Here is a 23,029-nt window from a genome sequence, read left to right on the forward strand (position 1 = left end):
TTTTTTTTTCTGAACATACAGAACACAGGCAGAGTGGACAGAGCTCCTGCAGAACTGTGATTCTGTTGTTGTGCTGACTAAGAATAAATGCTTCAATATGATAATAGCACTGCCTTGTGTAAAGTCTTAGCTGAGACACTGTGTGAGGGGAATTTGTGTAGTTCAAAGGAGTTGATTCTAGCAAAAAATGCATGGAAATATTCCAAAGATGACCAGGTAAATGGAAAAGAGGCCATGAAGGAACTGACATACTCTGACAAGAAAACCAGGGCTAAGGGGTTTTTGGTTTTTGCCTCTAACAGAAAACTTGAATGGCAATGAACAACACTAGGGAAGGGCAAATAATTATTCAGTCAATTAGCTAACACTAGTAAAAAAATAAATAAGTAAAAATTAAACAGGTTGAGTTTAGGCTGGAAATTAGAAAAAAAAGGCTCCTAACCTTTAATGTGAAGCCTTTCTGTAACAACCTTCTAATGGGAAAATAGTGGGAAAAAATATTTTTAAACAGAACTTAACCGTGATTTTGAAATTATTCTATGCTATTTTTAATACTAGCAGAGAACCAAATGCCGTGATGCCAGGGATCACTTTCGTTCTTCATTTCTGCATTTCTCCAGACTAATAAATACAAGAAGATATTATATTTTCTCTTCCAGAAGAGAACAGGGAGAAGAGGATTTTACAGTGGAGCTGTCACCTAAAGAAGTTTTGCACTGTGAGTCTCAGCTCCAGATCAAGGTAAGAATTAAGATTTTAATTTTTAAATTTATATTATTTGTCCATGTTCCCAGTTTATTTTTGTATAAATGTATTATTCAATGCTCCAGTGGATTGTTTTTAGAATGGATGGGATTAATGCTCAGAAATATAATTGTATCCTACAACATCCATTCATCTTAGTTCATCTCTTACTATCTGTGTTTCAGATTTAAGTTTGGAATCAGCAGTTTTTGGAACAAAACCTGAATGTGAATTCTTACCTGCTCTGATACTGTGATCTCCTCTCTTCCCCTCATGTCCTCCTTCATGGGGTTTCTTATAAACAGATTCAGCTCAGGCTTACCTAATTGAACACCTAATGTTGGAGCTATAAATTCCATGACAAGGTGGATGCAAGAGGATCTCTATGGATACATTACCTACTACAGCTACATTACTAGAATCATTCAGATCATACCCATGAATTTAGTTTTCAACTAAGTAGTAACATATGCAGAAAATTTCCACAAGGTGGGGATAAAACAATGTTTCATATCAAGAAGTTTGCTTTTATAAGACTCAGTTTATAGTTTGCACTTCTGCATGAAGTCTAGTCTATGGAAGAGAAATTCCATCTTACAAATCAGGGATTCAAATAAAATATTCATGAAAGCACATGAATAGCTTTCCACTGAGTGCTGTTGGATAAAATGTAGGCTTCTTTTAATAACTTGAAGTGTATAATCCTAAGGGCTGTTTAGCAGTGGTCCTGAGAGGGTTCAATTCAATATTTTTCCATTTGTTTGATTTAAAATTGTCAAACTTATGCTTCATTTGCCTAATGTTTTGTTATCCTTCATTTAAGGGTCAACATTCTAGTTTTATAATTATGGAAAAATATGGGGGTTTATAAAAACCTCATCTTGTTATCCTGAATCCAAATAAGAATGGTTGTCGCAGCACAGTATAAATGAAAATTAAATGCAAAAAATTATAATACATGTAAATCAGATCTGGAGAAATTATGAACTAAGTATAATTAGAAGAAGAGAGTCTACATCTTCAGGGTATTAATGAGTTTTTTTACTAGAAGATTTTGATTAGTTTGACATGCCCTCAGTACAGCAGAGACAACAATTCTTTCAGAACTCACCCACTTGTTCTTCTGAAAGAGATTTTAAAAGCTTTTTTTGTTCAGGAGGAAGTTGAGCAATAACTTGATTAAGAGCTACAGGGAATAGAAAGTTCACGGGTTTAGAACCAGAGTACTAATCAGCCATGTTAATTTAACTGTGTGTTGCATTACACACAATTAGAAATTGAATAAATACTGCATTATAATGGCTTAAATCAAGAGGAATGGGCCAAAATCAAATCAAGAGGAGATTTGCATGCATTTACCTGTTAGCAAATTGAACACAAAAGTTTCCAGTTTAGATTAATTATACATAACTGTGTCAGGTTATTTCACAGCCCAATACTTTCTGAACATATCTTTTAAATATTCCACACAGGAAGGGTTTGATGTTTTCATACCAAGTTTACATTTTTGAAGGTACTTGACTCTACACAGGATTTACATTTAACAGCATGGTTGGGTAATTTCTCACACAATCACAACTTACTCACAACAGTTACAACACACAGTTGGATCACAATGCAAATGTGATCCCCATGACTAGTGTCATTATGTTCACTCTCACAATGTTACCCCCTTGGTTGCTAGGAGGAATACATAAGATGAAGTTTCCTCAAGTCCTCTACTTCCTTCAAAGGTCATTTTGTAGGTGGTCAGATGTTGAGCTGAGGCGCTCTGTGTTCAGCTGAGCCACTAAAAACTTCCCCCTGAGGGTCTTGATAGGTCAGGAAGAACATTTACACCTCTTCTGGTGTCAAACTGATTCATCAGCAAAACTCCACTTGACATCTGTTAAGATATGTCTCTGCCTGAATTAAAATGCAAACAGGATCATATGCTGAAGTCAATAGTACAGATTTTATTTAAAAGTAAATTGTGATGTAGAGAGACAGAAAGATATAAAAAAAAGGAGAGATGGGGAGGTGGATGGGGCAGGGGGGAGACAGATTTAGGAGAAGATAATCTCTACCTGTGGATCCAGAGGCTCTTCTTCACCTCAGGTTTCTCAGTGATGGTCACTACTTATACATTTTAGCAAAAAGAGGAATTAATGGTCATTGGCTATACGGTTCTCTTATTCTGTTGGTTAAATGATTCCCTTGCTTCCAATGCTAATTAGTCCCAGGCTCAGCCTTTCTCTTCTTTTGAATCAGTGGGTTTCTTGCCTTGGGTTGGTAGGTTGTGATCTCCCCCTGGTGGAATTACCTTTTATGCAGACGGAGCTGGTTTCAGCACTGCTGCTGAGTTGGCCTTCCTTGTTGCCCATAAATTCCACATTCTTTGTGGCCCATAAATTCTGCATTCTTTGTGTCCATTAGCCCATACATTCTTCTCCCCCAGCTTTGTTACCCTCTCCTTAGGTCTGAGGTGACAGCCAGTACCACATTTATCTTATCTCAAGTTCCTGCTGTGGTGGTTTAAACTATAGTCCATTCCAGGTATCCACGGAGGCATATTCAGGGGGCCTTTTGTTGAGGTTGGTGGTTGCAGATGCCATCTATCCTATAACTTGGAGTGGTCTTTGTTTGACTGGTGATGTGCATACAAGCAGTTACTTCATTATGCAGTTTGCCACGGTGGGAATTTTTGTCTGGATGCATTACCCAGGATGTTCTAGCCAGATCTCACCTCTTCCAGGCTTGAGTCATTGCCATCCTGTCTCGCTACGCTGTACTTATCTCATGGCAATGTTTTCTGTGGCCTTAACAGCATCTGAGACAGGAAACTATGCTCTTTACCTCCTTTAAATTACATCCTTAAAACATCAGAGTCACTATTTTGCATTAGGATAATACACTGGGCAGGAAGTTTAGTGACTGGTACATGTGCTGGTGACGCATTACGTGACAAAAAGTTACAGGCTGTGGATCCCAAACCAGTGACTCTTGATCTATTCTGCCTGCATCTATTAATTACACATTGTCTCTTTATGATGACATTTCTATAGGTTTTATTCTTTTATCTGGTTGCTAGGGACATATTTGTCTTGGTTTGAGACAAATTGGAGGAAATGTCCAAAATGAATGTTTCCTCTAATAGAAGGCAGATTTCAGCAGCCCCTACCCCACAAGGTTCAGAAAGAAATTCCTTGGAGGAAAGTGAAAAAAACCTATTTATTTAACAATCAGGGTGCACGCAGGCACCAAAAAAAGAATGACTACTGTTAAATAGTAAAACTCCTTGCAATGAAGTAGATCTGGGAAGACTCAAAGTCCTTTCTGTGGGTGTGGCTCTCTCCCTCCAGAGCTGGGGTGCAGGGTAGGCTCCTCTGGGCCGTGGTGTAGCGCCTCATGGTGATGGTATTCCAGACTGGAGCAAACAGTTCCAGGAGAAGAAGAAAAACCAAAGTCCCCGGAAAAGTTCTTGCCTCAGCTAGCAGGCTAGCCAAAAACAAAGGCTCTTAACTCTGTCTCTCCTGAGAAAAGGAGCCAAGAGCTAGGAAAAGCAAGAAGGTGCTTCCTTGGCTCTGCCACAGTGAGAGCAAGCAAGTTACCTCTGTTTTTGAACACAGGCCACCGAAAGAATTCCACAGGCTACTCCCCTCTCACTTAGGTAGCTTTAAAGGCACAGAACTCATGTCTGGCATAGGGCAGACGATAGGGAATACAGTGTCATGCAGTCACCCCAGGACTGGAGTATCCAGTTGTAAGCAGCACGATACGTTTAGGTCAGGCCTTATAGATTTATATGTTGCGTTTGTTTTCATATTCCCTTCCCTGCAATTCTACGAATTCTATGATTCATTGCATACTTTTCATTGGTTTTTAAGCCCATAAACATCTTTTTCAGTATTCTATTCTGAAGTTCCTTATAAATTGCGTGTTCAAGCTTGGATTCATAGTGTGGTTCTAGTAGCTAGTATTCATATTTTTTCAGGCCTCTGTATCATTGCTCTGTCTTATACATTTGATTTTTAAAGTATTGCTCTTGGTCTTCTGAATCATGGTTTGTACCGGCCAATTCTATTACTTAAAAAGATGCATCATTATACAACTTCTGCAATTCTTCTCATTATGAAAGTTTATTGTAGATGGCAGAATACTTTTTTTTATTCTTTCCTATTAAAGGTTGAGTTTAGGTTCTGATATCAAATATCTGGGGAGTTAAGCAGATAAGAGAGGGACCATTCTGTCCTGATATGAAATTGATAGTTTGCACCTGAGAAATTAAAATGGAGCAATAGAAAATAAGTGGATTCCCATGGGTATTTCAGTGAGAACAATATATTGTGTCTCAGATGAAGCCTATTCTTCAACATGATTGTGAGTCAGCAAGGTTAACCTCAGATTGATTTTACTTGGACTGCTTTTACAGCACAAGATCCCACTGCTGAGGAAAAGGAGTCCAAAAAGTAATTGCTGGATTTATCCAAGATGGGCTGACAGCTTTTCCCTCTGTTTCCCTATTTTCCCTGTGTATGCATCAGGCATTGGCATTTGGCTTGGCACAGCAGGTTCCCTTATCATAAGAAAGAGAAAGCTATGGAATCCTACCTTTCCCATCAAGTTTGCACCAACCCATGTCTTAAAGCAGTTCTTTTGGAAGTCTGTGTCCTGGATAAGATTCCAGAAAATGGTTAGAGTAATAATGAGTGGTGGAACCTGATTAGGACCTGAATGATAATATATTGACTCCTTTTCAAGGACTTGTCTATTTTAAGGTTGGAGAGAGCCTTTGAATTATAGAATACAGGGAAGCCTCCTGTGGAGGTTGAAGTACTTTTGGAGATCTCTTAGAAATTTGTGTGGTTTGTAGAAACCTTCTCAGGGGTTGGGGAAAAAAATGAGTTGGCTTGAAGCTGTGCTTTGCAATCTCGAGATTATACTTTTTTTTACTTAACTAAAATTAAAAGATTTTAAAAATCCATCTGCAACAGACACATGCCAGAAATGGGCTGTACCTCATCAGGTATGTGCTGTAGCAATTTATAGCATCCTGCCTAGGCCTGTAATACTCATATTCTTAGGTATGCTCTTGACTACATTCAAAAATTAACCCAAGGAAAATGCATTACACTGTGGTAAGATGTACAAACAGCCTGGTGACTAGGAAAAACTTCATGCATCCTTTATTCCCATTTTCCCCTTTTCCCCACTTTTTGGATGAGTTGTGCCCAAATGCAGTTTGCCTTGGCGTTTGTATACATGGTGCTAGTCCTCCTCTTTCACAGTAACAACCTAATTTCATACTATTTCCTTCCTCCTCAATGCTGTCATTCATGATTGCAGGGGTAACTCAAATCATGCCTTCACCACCTCACCAGCACAATACTCCCTGGATCCTATTCCGGTTTCCTGAGGGGGAATGAAAGCCCAGGACTGTCTGCATTCTTTTACCAGACCTTGTGAGTAGCTTGGATGAGAAAGTCAAGAGCTTCTAATGAGTTGATTGATGTTAAGTGACAGTCAACTGACAGTGGCAATCTATTGTCCAGCAAAACAAAATAACATATGCACAATTACTGTCACACAAGACCTCCATGTACTTGTGCCTCTTCACAGTTGCCAAGAGGGTGGCTGCGTGGGGCTGGTTTGGAATCCCTGCATAAGGCTGTTCAGAAAAAGGTGGCTTTTTTCTGTCTAATCAGGCAATTTCAAATAGATTCCTTTTTGTATGTTGTTGCATATTGGATCAGTGTCCTTAGGGATTCAAGGTGCAACACTGTTCATGTCCTGAATTTCAAAGTGCCTGAGGCAACTGGAGTCACACCTCTGCCAGAAGAGTGGCACCTTCTGGCACATGGCTTAGTGAAGATTGTCAGCAGATGTCTAAGGCATCTCCAAATGTAGACTTGGACACATTTTGCTCTATTTTCATTCTGGGTGGGATGTCAGTTTAAGTAAATGAACAAAAAATACTGCAGCTGTAATTTGGTGAAAAACAGATATTACTTTTAATTTATTAACTTGGGAGCTAATAAATTTTTGCAGAAAGAGAAAGAATGGAGAAATATAGGTTAACTGCAGGGGCAGTGAGATTTTTTTGTTCTGGGGAAATACTGTAGAAGATTGCCTAGAAAGGCTGTAAAATCTCCATCCTCAGACTGAGGATGGAGCAACCTCTTTCAACTTGACTTTATTTGAACCGGAACTTGAAACTGGAAGACCTCCAGAGGTCTCTTCCAACACATTGGATTCTGTTTCTATGATTTGCGTCTATCTGGTAACATTGTTGCATGTGTTACTGATCACCTCAAGTTAGCCGCTAATACAAATAGGATTGTTCATAACAAATACAGGGAGTTATTTTTTGCCCAAAGTTTTCAAGCCTGTACTTTACAGTTTAAAGCGCACCAGTAGGCAGTGTAATGCGTGCTGGTTGACAACAGCAAGTAATTCTTAACACTGGCAATTTCTAGTCCATCAACTGCATACCAATGTTTGAAAAGCTTCGATTCCCCACCAAAAAAGGATGTTCAATTCCACGTCAGAGCTAGAACCTGAGTCTCACAATAGCTTTTTGTAGAAGTTCAGCTATAGAGTTCTTTCCACTCATTCCCACTTGTTTATGTAGGTAGGTTTAACCACCCTCACTGACAGTGGTTAAGGGAGCAGCGGTTTCATCATGCCTCCTCTTCTTTTTACTGTTCACTGGGGTACTGCAGCCTTCCAGCAGCCTCCTTTTGCCAAAATCCTTCTGCTGCCTCATTCTTCACCTCATGCTTCTGTTGATTCTTAATGCAACTGATGATTCTGTTTTCTGTCTGATGTTGATTCCCTTCAGTGAGAGTGTTCAGCCATTGCCGAATCTGAGCTCACCAGCTCCTCTCCTTCCCTGAGCTTCCCATTGTACTGCTGGCAAGGGTGTAATGCTTTTCTCTTCCCCCTCAACCGGATGGTGGCTCCCCCCTGAGCCCAGATGCTGTGTTTTGCATAGTCCTTACTTCATCCAAAACCCTGTGTGACACTATCTGTGTGCAATGAAGAGCGATAAGTAAGCATTTAATCAGACTTGCCACATGTAATGTTCAGGAAAATCAAGCACTTCTGTGTTAATTATAGGTTTAATAAAGGATGGGCAGTGCTCATCTTCAATAAATTCCCTGACAGTCCTCCCAGAACACAGGCTTCTAATGTGTACACATTGAGATAGATATATATATATATGTGTGTTTGTGTGTGTGCATATGTATATGTGTGTATTTATAATACACTACAGCCTAGTTCAAAGGGAAAGGGTTTGAGCTCTGGATTACCTTTATGAAATTGTCTTTCAAAAGGAAGAGAAAAAAAGTTAAAATAACTTTGAAATCTAATAATACTCCAAGTCTTGCTGCTGAAGATTCCGCATTGAACCAAGAAGACATTTATATTATTTTTTTTTATGAAGGTATATGGATCTGCAAAATGTGAAATTAGAATGTTGCTGTTCTATCCAAAAGCAGACAACTGAAAGTCTTTAAATATGATCTGAGGAAATATTAAAATAAATATTGGCAATGAATCATCAACTTTTATCAGGACTTTTCAGTTAAGAAGCTATGAGATAGCAAAAGATGGGAAAATACAAGGCTACAGTGCTTTTCCCAAATTTTTAGCAGATAAATATATAAGGAAAGAAACCCAAGAGTGCCACTGTTAGAGTTCACTTAAAATTAAGAAGCCACTGAAGAAATAATCAAGGAGGCAAAAGTGTATAAGTCAGAGAAATCTGTAGACAGATAACATAACAATCATGGTTACATTAAAATTTGTTACATAGCTTTAAGTAAACATACATATCCCAATAATTTTATTGCAATTCATAGTTGCAGAAAGGGAAGTGAATAAGAATGCATAACTGTTCAAAATATTTGAGAACTGATCCTAAAGAACAGGTGCAGCTAGCTAACCCATGTAAAGGCCATCCTGCTGAGAAAAAACAAAACTAAACCAGAAGTCTCTGAAGTTTGTGCAAAAAGATTTATTTTGGACCTGACTTAGTAAATCACTCCCTTAGGTTTGGTTTCCTTCTTCCTAATGTTCCAGATGCAAACTCATCTATCACATTTTGATAGCCTGAAGACTTTCAGTTTTCACTTATGCAGTGCAGTGTAGCCTCTTTCACAGAAGATTTTTTGTATGGAAAGTTAATTAATTTTCCACTGACAGAAAAGTGCAGCAACTGGAATGATTGGTCAGGAGTTAGACCAGGCACTGCTGTCACAGGCAGCTATCTTATGCAGGATCTTCACTGAGGATAACTTTTCTGTTCATGTGTTAAAGATTTCTTGAAAGTCAGTAGACATTTTCATTTTATTGATCATTGAGTCATCAGCTCAGAGTAGCCACAAGATGTCATTGTGGGCCTACTAAAATACACACTGTTGGGGTTGAAAAACTATAAATAGCATAATTAGAAACCAGACCTAAAACTACAAAGAATTATTTTTATAATGTATTAAAAAAAAATATTTTGAAACATTTTCCATAGTTTTTATGTCATTACTTTGGAATACAGAAAACTTGAGTATGTGGGTTCTTCACATCAGCACTTTAACACTGTCAGCCTTCTGGAAGGCATTAGCTGCTGGGGCAAAAACCCTTTTAGATGAGATGAAACATATGCTTATATGAGGTAAAACCAACACAGAAATAAAATTCTAGAAAATAAGAAAAACCACAGAAACACTATGAATTCTTAGGAGTTTTTAAACTTTCTTTTCATGCAGCCTTGAATTTCCATTAGTCTTTTCGGAGGATTTCCACACATAGAAAATTAAGATTTTATGTAGTACAAACTTCTTGAAAGCAAATTTTTATTCTTTGTGAGTTCCTCATGAATATGAGGGTGTAATAAAGGCAAATTTTTGTGGTGGACTATGATTTTCTCCCAAAATAGGAACATTAAAAAATGTAATGAAGATTACTTTTGGTACACTTAGATAAAAATTTCAGACCTGATTACTTTCAGTTGAGCTCCCAAGATCAATTTTATTATGAGCCAAAAGATCTGGAGGGAAGCTTAGGCTCTTTAATGGATGTTGAATATGCCACAACATAATTTAGGTGCGATGATATTTAACATTTAGGTGTCTCGCCAGTTATAAAATTTTGACGTACGCCATACAGAGATTGGAAACAGGGGGTATGTAGGGATTCAGGGATTCACACTGAATGATGAATCACTGAAACCCATATAAAATGCCAGTAAAATCTTGAGTTGTTCCTGCATCTTGCAGAGAGAGAAGTGCCCAGTTCCGTGACTCAGAAAGGTAACTTCACCCTTTTGAAACTCAGTATTAATGTGGGTCAGTATTCTCCAAAGTACTATAAAGAAGTTCACTATTGAGAAATGCAGTGTAATTAATGCTGGAAGAAGAAAAACAAGCCAACAAAACCAAACCAAAATCGACTTACCAGATGTATATTTCATATATTTATTTTGAAAAGGAACCTGGACAAGCACACTGACATGTAGTGAGATGTACTCTAATTCCAAAACTGGAATGCATAGGGAACAGACAATTCTTTGATGATGTTTCAATATTGCTCTTCTGAGAATTTTGATTCCATAAAAAATTGTGACATTTCAGAATTTTCTACATAAAAAAAAAAAAAAGCAAATTTTCTTATTCAAAAATGAATACAATGTAAGGTTGTCTTTTTGTTCTGGTATCACAGACATTTCTGATCTAATTATTGTACATGGCCTGGGTCGCTGTATCTTCACTGAGTTTTCAATGTTTTTCCTGAGTTGATCCATGTTCTGTTAATTAATGAACTAGGCTTCAATTACATGTTAGAGAAATTTGCAGTAACTGCATGATCCTCAGAGTCTGTGGTCTGACTCCCAGTACAATAATTAGGAGAAATTTCAAAAGGATGCATATTGAATTTGCAGTAACTGGATGATCCTCAGAGTCTGTGGTCTGACTCTCAGTATAATAATTAGGAGAAATTTCAAAAGGATGCATATTTCTAAATAAACCTTTTTTTTTGGTGATTAAATGATTACACGTTTGTTCATCACCTCTCTCACACTTTATGAACTTCAAACATAATTAGTTCGGCTATGTGAAAAAAATATTACTGTAAAAGGAAAAAGCAAAAAAAAAAAAAAATTACTTGCAGTAACACAATTCCCTTGGCTTTGATAGGATTAAGATTTAGTTACTGTTGTTCCTTCCTGAACATAGAAATGCTACCCAGAGAGTGACAAATGCTTTTAGCATTGTAACAAGGAGTATCTCTGTTTTCACTATATGGATTTCTTCTATGCTTTTTGGACAAATATTTTGCAACAGTTAATGAGCCTTGAGATCTCACTTTTCTTGTATAATAGCTTCGTAATCTGGTAATAAGACAAAAAAAAAAAGAAACAAATAGAAAGAATACTGATCAAAGTTACAGCCATAAGGCACTTAATAAAAACTTACAGTTAGAATTAAAAACACATGAATGTTTTTACTGTGATATGTGAAATTAGCCATTGAATATTTTTAGTAAATTTTGCCTAGATGTGTTTTAGACTCTAGAGGAAAAATCCATTCTTATTTATTTTATTCTTTTCTCTTTTTTTTGCTGTGCCTATGTCTAAATTTATCAGCAGAAAGTTTGTATCTCCGTGGGAGCACAGCAGGGGTCTTACAGCCAAATTCTTTTTATATTTTGGGTTATATGATAAGGATCTGTAAACCTATGCGTATTCAGGATGTAACAGGCAGAAGCAAAATGAAGTCATCAGCAGACAGTAATGATTTTATGGAAAGTTATTCAGTAAAAATACCTGAGAAAAGGAAGAGGAATGTTCAAATAACAGCCTCAAAGGGACTGTTGTTGCGGTAGGAATTCTTGTTGGTAGGATGATGAGACAGGATGTGGGATGATGGCAGACACTGATGTTTTGCCAGCTGAGACGTTTAAAGTAGTGGCATTGAGAAAATTGTTGTCTGACAGACTGTCTCAACATAATTGCCTCCACTAGAAAAACACACAAGGAATGGAAAAGCAGGTAGTGCCTTTGGACTGTGTTTCAATGGGAAGACAGTTCGTGTAAGGCCAGTGATTGTTAATAATTTCTATGAAGGAAGTGGGAAAAGGAATTACCAAGAAAAAAGCTTTCTGAGAACCTGAATCACTGATAAAGCAAGGAAAGTAAGCAATGGCAATGGGGTTTATCAGTGTTTTTTGATGAGGTGATGTCAAGTGAATATCTGTGCATCAGGTAACATGAAGAATAATATAGGAAGAAATAGAACAAAACTTTTTTGGGGGAAAAACATGTCAAATGAATATGACTGGTCATCCATCACTTAGGAATCTTAATTGTTGAGAAGGTTTGATAGTGAGCTACTTCTACCAAAATCAGAGTATTTTTTTGAACGCTGCATAAGGTAAGATTTGGTAGGCTATGCAATAAATGATGTATTGGGTTACTCCCATTGTGGAAAAATTGAAATCTTTTGGCTGAGATACCTGGATTATGGTGAAACATGAAATACATTAGTTGGACAAGTCTTTGTGAAATAATAAATAAAAATAGGGAAAGGGAAGCTGAAGGGTGCAAAACATTAGACTGACATCGCATTACTGAGCTCATGATAATTCATAAAACATTGATCCAATGCAAATGTTTATTATCTGATGAAAACAAAATGCTTCTGTTCCTTGGCAGGGATTTCTGTGATGTACCCTCGCTTCCACTACCTGGATAAGTCATACTCCTCATATTCCCTGTTGCAGAGCTGGGGGCTGGAAAATGTCTGCTGCACTTCTGGGTCCTCGTTAGTCAGCTAAGAATATGTAAGGAAAAAGGAACCCAGGTATACCTAAGCTCAATTCTATTTGAAAACTTTGTAAATTAAGCTCAGCTATATAAAATGAAATTCTTCATTGTTAGAAAATTTCCAATGGGTTTTTTCTGCTACATAATTGATTATTCCCACCCTTCCCATCAAGTTCCAGTAGAATGGAAATTCTGATATCTTGCCAGCTCTAATCACAAATTTCTGTTTGACCAAGGAAGACCAGTTTGGCTATATGATGCTGCATTAGACTTGCAAAACAATTTAAATCTCCATCCCTTTATTGTTCATGGAATTTGAGGGAATGATTTTAAAAATTTTTCCAGTTCACCCTCTTTCTGATTTGATTTTATTTGATTTGATTTGACTTGACACATAAGCACATATAGGTCAGGGAGCAGGATGGGACCTACATGTTGACTCAATGAATTTTATTTTTTCTCTAAGTGTTGTTTTTTTATGGGTACTCCTGACATCTAACTTACCATGTTTTGGATTTCTCTGTCTAATAAACTATAAAAATTAATATTACATTTATCTGAAACAGATTTCAACACAGTATGTTTCCTCATCTTTCCATTTGTGAGACAGTGTTCTTTTTACTTCTTCTTCTCCAAGCATCAGCTAATAACTTCATTTGAAAAACATACTTCTAGTGAGATACTTCTATCTATATGCATACGTATTATATATTCAAGTATAAAATTATGGTTGTCAGTATTTTTACCACTATTCTCCGTTCTGCTTCAACTGTGAGGGTACAGAGCAATATATAGACACTATGTTTTTCTCTATATGATTTAGAAAAAATAAAATCCACTCAGATAAAATTTGACTCAAAAGATTTGAGTCAGAGATCCAACAGGATTTTTCACTTCAGAGACACTTTTTAAAGATTGTTCTATTTGTCCTGGCTCCTTGTCTTGCTTTGTTTTTGGTTTCCCTCCTGTATTGAACTGATTAGTCTTGACCTTTCTGGCTCAGGTTAATGTGTTTTTATAATAGGAATGATGATTGACTCAAACTAAAATTTTCAGCCTGGTAGCATTATTTAAAAACACACAAGCAGTACCAGGTCTTCTCTGTGGAAAGATCTTTCCAACACGAAACCCCTTGCCTACAAAGGAAAATTTTTCACTGTTTTCCTCAGGAAGAGAACACCAGGGTGGTCTTTCTGTGATCCATTGTGTATATTAGTCTACATCGTTCATATATCATTTATATGTTTGGGTAAAGAGCAGGTATACTCTGTGTTAAATCTCTCTTTGTGGAGGCACCATATTTATTACAACCATGGGAAAGATGAGAAATTATTAATGTAGCACTTAAGCAAGGATTTTTTTCCCCTAATTGCTCAGTTGCAGTAGCAGGAGCAAATGGTAATAACATTAAATGCTGGACTTATTATTTATAATTTACATATCATTGAAAGAGGCAGATAGGACATACACAAGGGCTATTTTTACAAGCAAGTATCGAGGCAAAAATGTCAGTTTTCCTTGTTTCCATTATAGAATTACAGTTTTTCGTATTTTGTTTGGAGGAGTCTGGAGTAAGCAGCATGATGGAGAAAAGGAGAAATTACTGCAATACACAGAAGGTAGGGTGGTCAATCAGTTATGTAAGGACAGAGAATTTTTATGGAAGTCCAGTTAAGGCTAAATAATTGCCTGTGGGAATGTTCTCTCCCCTTCCTTAACCCATTCTGGGAACACTTAAGCTCATTTTCACCCTTCCAGCACTTTGCTCTTGACTACAGTGTGTTGCTCAGTTAGATAAGCTAGCGTTACTAATAGAAATATTATGCTAATCCCGAGTGACATTCAGTATACATGAGTGTCTGTATATTTAATATGAAATTTTATCTTCTGCAAAATACAAATACTAATAATTTGTCCCAGTTCAAGACCTTACCTTCCAGTCCCATACTCAGAGCTGTAGATAATCATCCATCTCTCTGAGAAAATATGGGTAAAATGAAGGTTTTATATTCTGGTTTTGCATCCTTATACTACTTAGAATCTGAATTTTCTAAATTAGGAAAAGAGAAAAAACAAATGCAAAACCACTGTACTGATATTTTGAATTTTTTCCCACATGATCCCACATTTATATAATTCAAGACACTATTTATCATGTCAAATGATGAAATGTCTTTGGTCTGTACTGCACCAAAATTAATGTGGTTGATGAAAAATATAATGTTGGTCTTTTAATGCATAACTGAAGAAAATTAAATTTTAAATGACTGAATTCCGTAATATGAATTTAAATTTGTGATTTCACAAATTTGTTTAGGTATGTATTGATAGTGATGGGATTTTTTTAATGTAATTATTATAAAAATCTTGGGTATGGATTACTTAGATAATAAAGTACAAAATTATTTTTGTGGCAAGTGGCTGGAATAACTTCAGAACAACTGCGTGGTCTAAAAGATTTGGAATTTATTTTCTTTAGTTTTGGACATTATGTATGGAGTTAATTTAGGCAACAAGTCCTTCCTCTGCTTTTTCAGATTTTCCTCCAAGCTAGGAGCAGTAATTTGTATTTTGCCTGTTTTAATTTCTTTACATATTTTGTCATCATCTCATGCTTGTGTTCAAAATTGGGCAAAAAACTCTCGCAACCAACCATTACCACTTCTTTTGAGGGGAGAGATAACACTATATTTACTTCTATTTATTATTGCATAACTGTCTTCTTGGATTTTTTTCTTTTCCTCTTTGATTTTCCTTGTATTTATATGGTTATGGAACTCTACAATTTGTTTTATTATCTTTTGCAGAATATCACTTTCTTTGTCTTTAAAAAGCTCACATGGCATCATAGATATCCTCTTGTTTTTCAAAACTTTTATTTATTCAGAGATCAAAAGGAAGCAATAAGCAATACTATCAGAAATTTTTAAAAAATTAGTGTTAAGCAAAGGACTATTTTAAAATCTGCATCCCACAACTTAAGCAAAAACTAGTCTTGACTAAAGAGGTACTTTGGGATTTGGAACATCTGTGGTAGCATAGTTAGCTTCAGAAGTGGCAGGAAGAATGCACAGTACAGTTAAGGTAGCATATACACAGTCATTTGAAAAATAGTAAAGGGCTAAATCAGCAGATTTTGTGCTGTAAGAGCATGAGTTCCTCCTAATTCTTCCCAAAGGTTTTGCACTTAAAAGAAATTGAACTGAGAGATGTCAGAAAAGACACAGTGACAGGAAAAATGAAAGAAAAAGCAAAGAAGTTGATATGAGGTGACTGCCATGAGGTAAAATTCAGCAACTAAAAAAACTTGTGATTTTTAAAATTTGGGGGTTTTATAGACTGAAGTTTCCCTGATGAGGGTTTTGCTAGTGTTTGAATGTGTGCATAGCAAATGACAGCTCTGGTGTTCTTAGTTGTGTGCTAAGCAGAAATGACATGCTAAAGTCCTGGGTGAAGGGAGAAAAATGAAAATAGAAGGGACTTGTGGAAGGTCAGTGGCCCAGTCATGAACAGGATGAAGGTCTGTACCTTTCCATGCAGTGGCCTTTCTGCTGAAATACATGGTTTGCCTAATCTTGTATTATATTGTTTAGAAGAAATATCCAGAGGATAAGAGAGAGAAAACAACACACACAAGAAATACAGTTGAATTATTTTATTAGCTCACCTCCAACACCACTTTGAATACACCTTGTAAATCCGGCATCATCTGACACATATGAAAGAGGAATTGACTGGTTTTCCCCATAAAGTACAATATAGCAGCTGGTAGGAAACTGTGAGGGAAGCATACAATGATAGTCTTAATGACTACACAAAGCTATTAAGGAACACATAAAGTAGACTCCTGGAAAAAATAAACTCTGGGAGGTAGGCAGGGGAGAACATCAGTAAAACACTCTCTTTAAACATCCACTGCATATGGATGTGCACAAATATACACCAGCATAAAACAAACAAACAAAAAATCCAAACCAAAAAGAAAAGATGAAAGTACCAAAATACCATACACAGATTGAACTAAATACCATACAGCATTTGATAAGTAAAAGTGAGGTTATTTTATCCAGTGCTAATAAAAAAATATGTATTTTCTTCAGCATTGCAATATCTGAATTACCCAGAGATATTGCATTATACACGGAGATTAGACCAGAACTGAATTCAGCAGAAATGGAGAAAGAAGACATAGAATTTTAAGTAGTTCTGTGATACTGCAGCCTGTGTGACTGTGCTGAAGATTTGCTGCCCCTAATGAATAATGCATAGAGTGTGATTTCTTCCAAGGGAATAATAGGTTATCTAATGAAAACTTTGAAGGGGGTTGCAATTTACCTACCTGAAGTGAACTAAAAAGAAAACAATCTAGATATCTCATTATCAAACAAAATAATATCAACCCTAGAAAAAAAACCAGCTTATTCTCTTAGTTTCCAGTTATTCTCTCACTTTTTTTTTTGTCTGAAGATGCTGCATTAAAAATAAGACCTTTCCCATGTTAAAAACAAAAGAAGTAAAGAACTTTTCACCTCACTAAATAAATATGTTTTTTACTTCTATATTGAGGTAAAAAGATGAATGACAAGATGTTGAAATATGCCCCTAAAAGCTAATTTCAATATGCTGCCCACCAATGATATAAGGACGTATAATATTTATTTTATACATTTTTTTCCTTTGTCTTTTCTTCTTCCTTAACTTTCAAATCAGGGGTTTGTTTGAATGTATTTTTTTGTTTCATATTACATTTGACACTTGTAATTTTGTCTGGAATGTATGGATGGTAAAATAACAAAGTGTCAGGAAAGTAAAATTGAGAAGAATCAATTTGTCTGCTATGTTTAACGTGAAGCCTTTTATACATCTGTAAAGAGCTGAAGGCTCTTCAATGACTTCATTGCATATGTGTGTCACAGAGCAGTAGAGAAGGGAATGCAATCTAGAACATCAACCAATGTGGAAAGATTCCTGAAAAGGTTAACATAATTACTGAATAGTCTAGAAGGCTGAAAGAATGTGCTTGTGTGGGATAGGCACAAATACTGATTCTGAGTGAATTGAACATCAGGTACTTTAATATAACAATTATGGCTTATTTTGGTTTTGTAATTACCATGGTAAGATGTAAAAATTTAAAAGACATCAGAAATCTACACTAAATGAGTGTCAAAACAGAACATATTATTGCATCTCGAAGCACCCTTGTAGTTCCAAAGGGTTCAAAGTAAACCCTGCTTTGTAATCTAGCCTCTGTTCTCTGCCTCTGCATATTCTAAAAAGTCGACTTTTTGCAGTCGACTGCAATTGGTTGGAAGATATTTGGTGATTCCTTGGTTTGTCAACACACAGAATATTTTGCCCAGAGTAATGGTTTTGCTAAAGTGCCTAGGGAGGAGTCCAGTTCTTGCACAATTTTAACTGCTTTTGTCAGCTCTATGGTAACACAAAATCTGGATTTATGATAAAACTCATTGCAGAACCTTGTGTCCAGGGAGTGGCTAAGTTTCTTACTCTGCAAGGAAGGATTTCCTGAACCATCATTTCTATGTGAAATTTAGTAAAACTAGCTCTGCAAAAAACAACCATACCATCCTTCCTTATTTGCATTTACTCAAGTATAGAAAAGTAATAATAAGTGGTCAGAATCCATTTTACAAAGTATTATTTTAAAAAAACGCCATATTATTTTTAATGCAAGACAGACATTCATTTCAAGATTAAAAAGAATTATCTGCATACAGCTAACAGAAAAATACAGAGTTTTTATAATTGATTGTAAGACAGATTCTATGACAGTGACATTAAAGAATTGTTAGAGGATTTATCTATGGTTTTTAGTAATAGCTTCAGGTAAAACCAGGTTTTCCAATTGCAGAGCTGTTCAAATATTTTTTTTATTTTAATTTGAAAATTGCCCTTTTGGTCTTTATTAATAATTAACTACTCTGTGACTAATTTTCTTCATGTAATATATACACTATATTTTCTTACTCTCTGGGTAGAAAAAGGTACAAAGGATACAGAAAATGATGATCAAAAGAAAAGCAGGAATTAGAAATTACAGGAATTTGTCTTCAGCTCTAAACTTCTATGCTGGAGAGAAATATGGTTTCTGCAGAAAAAAGGACAGGGGACACATTGAAATGAAATACTCAGGCATTGGTTCCTATATATGCTGGAAGTGATCCAAGTTGTTCCAGAGCCATTCAGGGCCTTATACGTGACTTCCAAAAAATGGCTAGTTTAACTCAGTTTAACCTGTCTTTTATCATATTTCCTGCATATATGTATATATGAGAAAAGAGAGAATTAAAATGAAATGTATTTTTTATACATTTACTAAAAAATAATCCAAGAATATTTCATCTAGCATTGGGAAGACATATATATTATTCTTTACAGCTGAATAACCTATTTGGTATTTAGAATTTTGTATAGAGGAAGTTCTGCTATATGAGCAGTAAAATTGAAAAGGAACATGTCTGATGACAGAGCACAGCAGTATGCAATATGTTGACTCTATATAATTCCTCCTTACGAAATTTATTAAACATGTTTTTCATAAATAAAATTTAAACTACACTTCCTAAAAGAATGTAATGAGCTGGTGTTTCCCATCAAAAACTAAGTGGGTAAGTGATTAATTATCAACAGATGACATGAGAAAATTTCATCAGTAGCTTAGAGTTGGTATTAGAGGGTTGTTCATATATACTAATGTAAATTTTATGTATTATCTTACCAAATCTCTATGTAAATTGGTAAAAATTCTAAAGTTTTATGTAGTTAAAAAGCATAATTAAATTTATATAGCAATTCTGAAATAAGCTGACAGTATAACTAGCCCTGAAGTCTACAAGCTTCCTTCTTTTTCCATGACCTCATGGTATATCAGACAGTGGATTACTCACAAGATTAAAGCTCTGTGATAGGAATGATTCAGAAAAAAGTACCTGATAAAGAGTTGCTTATTTTTACCCGATACATGTGTAACTATTTACCCTCAACTCAAGCCTTTTGATATGTTTTCTTAAAAGATAGGCTGCTATACAGATGTTGAAATTGTTCACTGTCATGGTAACATGTTTTATGTAGAGATATTTTAGGAGGCCTGCTGTTATAGTCTTTTCTCTGTGTGTTAGTTAGTTCACATAGGCCTTTTCATGTAAGTATAGCTTAGTCATCTCTAAAGTGGCTATATGAGTTGAAACCCAGAGGTGCAGTTTCAAGTTGAATCACTGAATGTGGTGATGCAGTATGTAATACAGACCAATAACTGTTGTACTCACTGTCAAGGCATGCCAAACAAAAGAGGAGGAAAGGTGCTGTTTTGAAAGTATTCACTTGCCAGGCAAGAGTGGTGCACTTCCCAGAAGTGTTCAGTTTTGATCTCAACAGCCACTGAAACCGATGGCAGATTTTATGAACTCCAAATGAATTCCCTCTAAAATGAGAGGAGTAAAACCATCGGTGTTATCAGTGCTGCAATGTCAGACAACTTGGTGCTTGCCAGACAATGGTGGTAACTGCAACTTATGGAGCATAATCACAGTGTTGCTTCCTGGCAGACCTGAGATTTATGGTCTTCAAGTTATGTCTCTAACAGGCTTCCTTTGATAAGGTATTAAAATGTGTACTTCTAACAAGGCACTATCACAAAATCATGTCCCATGGGGTAAATATAGAACTTTCACGGCTTCTTGCTCAGCTTTGAAATAGAGATCAAAATCAATGACATAGGAAATTACATTGGTATACCAGCTTTGATGTTCACATTTCATTCCTGTCACAGGGAGCAGGGCCACCTTGGAGTCAATGAACATTTCTTTCTTGTGTCTGCAGGACTGTGCAGCCTGAACCATCCTTCTGATTCTGTTCGTCTAGTCCCCTGTAGACCATTCATTTATAAATCACAGTTTCTGTAGGAACTGATATGTTAAATATTTTAACATTTATTTTGAGGATATATCCAGTGATCAGTGTCATAGAAAGAGCCCTAACCTTCTCCCCCTCCCCGCCATTTTAGAGGGAATTGTTCACTTACTATCCTGGTTAGTCATGAGGTACAGAAACAAGATAAATCAATGAGCCAGAGCTTGTTTTACAGCCATCTTTAATGTATATAGACATTAAATCCCATTTGTCTGTTGTATTGGTCTACACATTTGCTCATATGATGTGTAGGCTGTTGTTATGCAATTAATTTGTTCTGAATATCTTGCGTGGGAATACTACTGTTTGCATTTAATGAATTTATAAAGACAGCTAATAAAAATTTACAAGAATCTCTCACATCTTTAAAAATTACCACCTTTTGCAGTAATATAAATTCTTGTCCAGAGTTTTTTCAGAATGTTTTGTTCTCTAGTCATAGAATCCTAGAGTGGTTTGGGTTGGAAAGGACCTTAAAGATCATGTAGTTCCAACCTCTCCAGTCTCAACCATTCCTGGGCAGGGACAACTTGCACTAAACCAGGTTGCTCAGAGCTCCAAACAGCCTGGCCTCGAACACCTCAGGGGATGGGACAGCCATAACTTCTTTGGGCAACCTGTTCCAGTGCCTCTTCACCCTCACAGTAAAGAATTTCTTCCTAATATCTAATCTAAACCTACTCTACAATGGTTTGAAACCACTCCCTTGTCCTGTCACTACATGCCCTTGTAGAAATTGTCTCTCTATCTTTCTTGTAGGCTCCCTTCAGGTACTGGAAGGCCTCAGTTCAGTCATTCTGAAGCCTTTTCTTGTTGAAATATCCCAATTCTCTCAGCCTTTCCTTGTAGGAGAAATGCTCCATCCCTTTGATCATCTTGGTGGCCTTGCTCAAACAGATCAATGTCCTTCCTGTGCCCACTGTAATATCATTTTTTCTTTTCATACTAAAGAATGTGTGGGAAGTAGGTTCCATATTATGCTCTTTTTTCTCTAAACTATAATTTTTTAATATTTTCTTCTTTCAGATTACATCTAGCCCGATAAATATAAACAGAGTATTAACAAACAAATATTACAGAAACTTGTATATTGGAATTAAGGTTATTTGCCTGCTTTCTAAATAACTCAAAATGGTTACTTCAAGATTTGTAGTGGATAATTAATGCACAACAAGAAATCTGAAAATATGTGACAGTTTAACCTTGGTCTTGAATAAAGCTTCTTCTTCAGGTCTTGCTGGAGTGCCAGATTGACGTTCTCACAGCAGTAAATAGACAAATAGTTATAGGTGCATGACTTCAGAAATCCAGCAAATATTTTTTCGACTACAATATAGCAAAGGTTTGCAGGAGTTTACGAGTGGAGACAATTATTTTTTTTCTGATTAGCTGAGCCGCAAACAGCATCCATATCATGTCATTTTGAGTCTAAAATTCTATTTAGCAAGCCTAACTAAAGCACAGGTCTTCAGAGACAGCAATATCGTTGAGATATAGTAGTCTGTAAAAATATTAAGGGTTGGTGCTCTTCAAAAAGTTATTGAGAAACAGTGCACTACAATGTTTTCAAGAATCAAATTGCAAATATAAAATATGCATAACAGCACCGCGTCAGGGATATAATTCTAGATCACTAGGCTTTCAGAATGCCATAATATATCTTACCTGTCTGTCCCTCTATTGCATTCATTTTATTCAGGTTATAGCTTAGACACAGACTGAGTCTCAAGTCTCTCAACTTATGGTCTGTAAAATGAGGATTTAAGCATTCTTTATTTAAGCATTCTCTCTCTGTGTTTGCTAATTACATTTATTTTTCTTGTTTATGTATGTTGCATCTGACTTAACCAGGCTCTATTTTCTCATAGGTACCTTTATGCTGCATCAATGAGAAAGGAAAACTGTCTCAGCTTCCAAAGGAATGGCTCTATTTTCTTATTTAATGAAAATGACATCACTAAAGCTAATTGAGTAACTATGAATGATGATGCTCAAATCTTTGCTGCAGATACAGGAAAGATGACAGCTATATAATCAACATAGTCTAAGTATTTGCTACTGTGATGATACCCCATGCCATGTGTAAGCTTTTAGTTCAAAACCTTAGCCAACAACTGTGTTTTCATGTCCAGGAGTATTTGCAAATTTGAATAAAAGTTGTTGAACATTTTTTGGTGACTTCCTTCCTTCCTTCCCTCCCTCCTCAATTTTATTGAAAGAGCACTCTATTTACAGACACTGAAAATGTATATAAGTTTTCCAATATGAATTTTTTAAAAGAAGAAAGAAATCTACATTCAATATAAAGACATCTCAAAAAAAATCAAAAAGAAAATGAAACATTGTTTGGAGGAGCAACAACTTCTGTTCACCTCAAACAGTTTCTGTGGATTTTTAATTTGTTTATTTATTTTGTTTGTTTGTTTTGAGAAGTTCATAGAAGCAATTCTCTTCATTTTGAGTCAGTTTTCTACATGACCAGTGAAATGAACAGTAAGATTTTTGCATAGCACCTTTCAATGCCAGTTGTCAACCTGCCAGTACAGTACT

At 36.0% G+C, this 23,029-nt stretch overlaps 1 long non-coding RNA gene across 3 annotated transcripts; it reads left to right on the top strand.

Moving 5' to 3' along the window:
- Nucleotides 1-664: 664 nt before the first annotated feature.
- On the top strand, nt 665-22,704 carry LOC108449175. Of its 3 annotated transcripts, none has more exons than XR_001865311.1 (3): nt 665-741; nt 12,437-12,584; nt 22,348-22,704. It is a non-coding gene; the product is annotated as an uncharacterized LOC108449175 (long non-coding RNA). The 3 variants fall into 3 exon arrangements; XR_001865312.1 differs by lacking the exon at nt 22,348-22,704 and adding an exon at nt 14,081-14,789; XR_001865313.1 differs by lacking the exon at nt 665-741 and adding an exon at nt 5,932-6,185.
- The last annotated feature ends 325 nt before the right edge of the window (nt 22,705-23,029 follow it).

Source organism: Corvus brachyrhynchos, unplaced genomic scaffold (genome assembly GCF_000691975.1).
Source record: "Corvus brachyrhynchos isolate BGI_N302 unplaced genomic scaffold, ASM69197v1 scaffold17, whole genome shotgun sequence".
Taxonomy (NCBI): Eukaryota; Metazoa; Chordata; class Aves; order Passeriformes; family Corvidae; genus Corvus; species Corvus brachyrhynchos.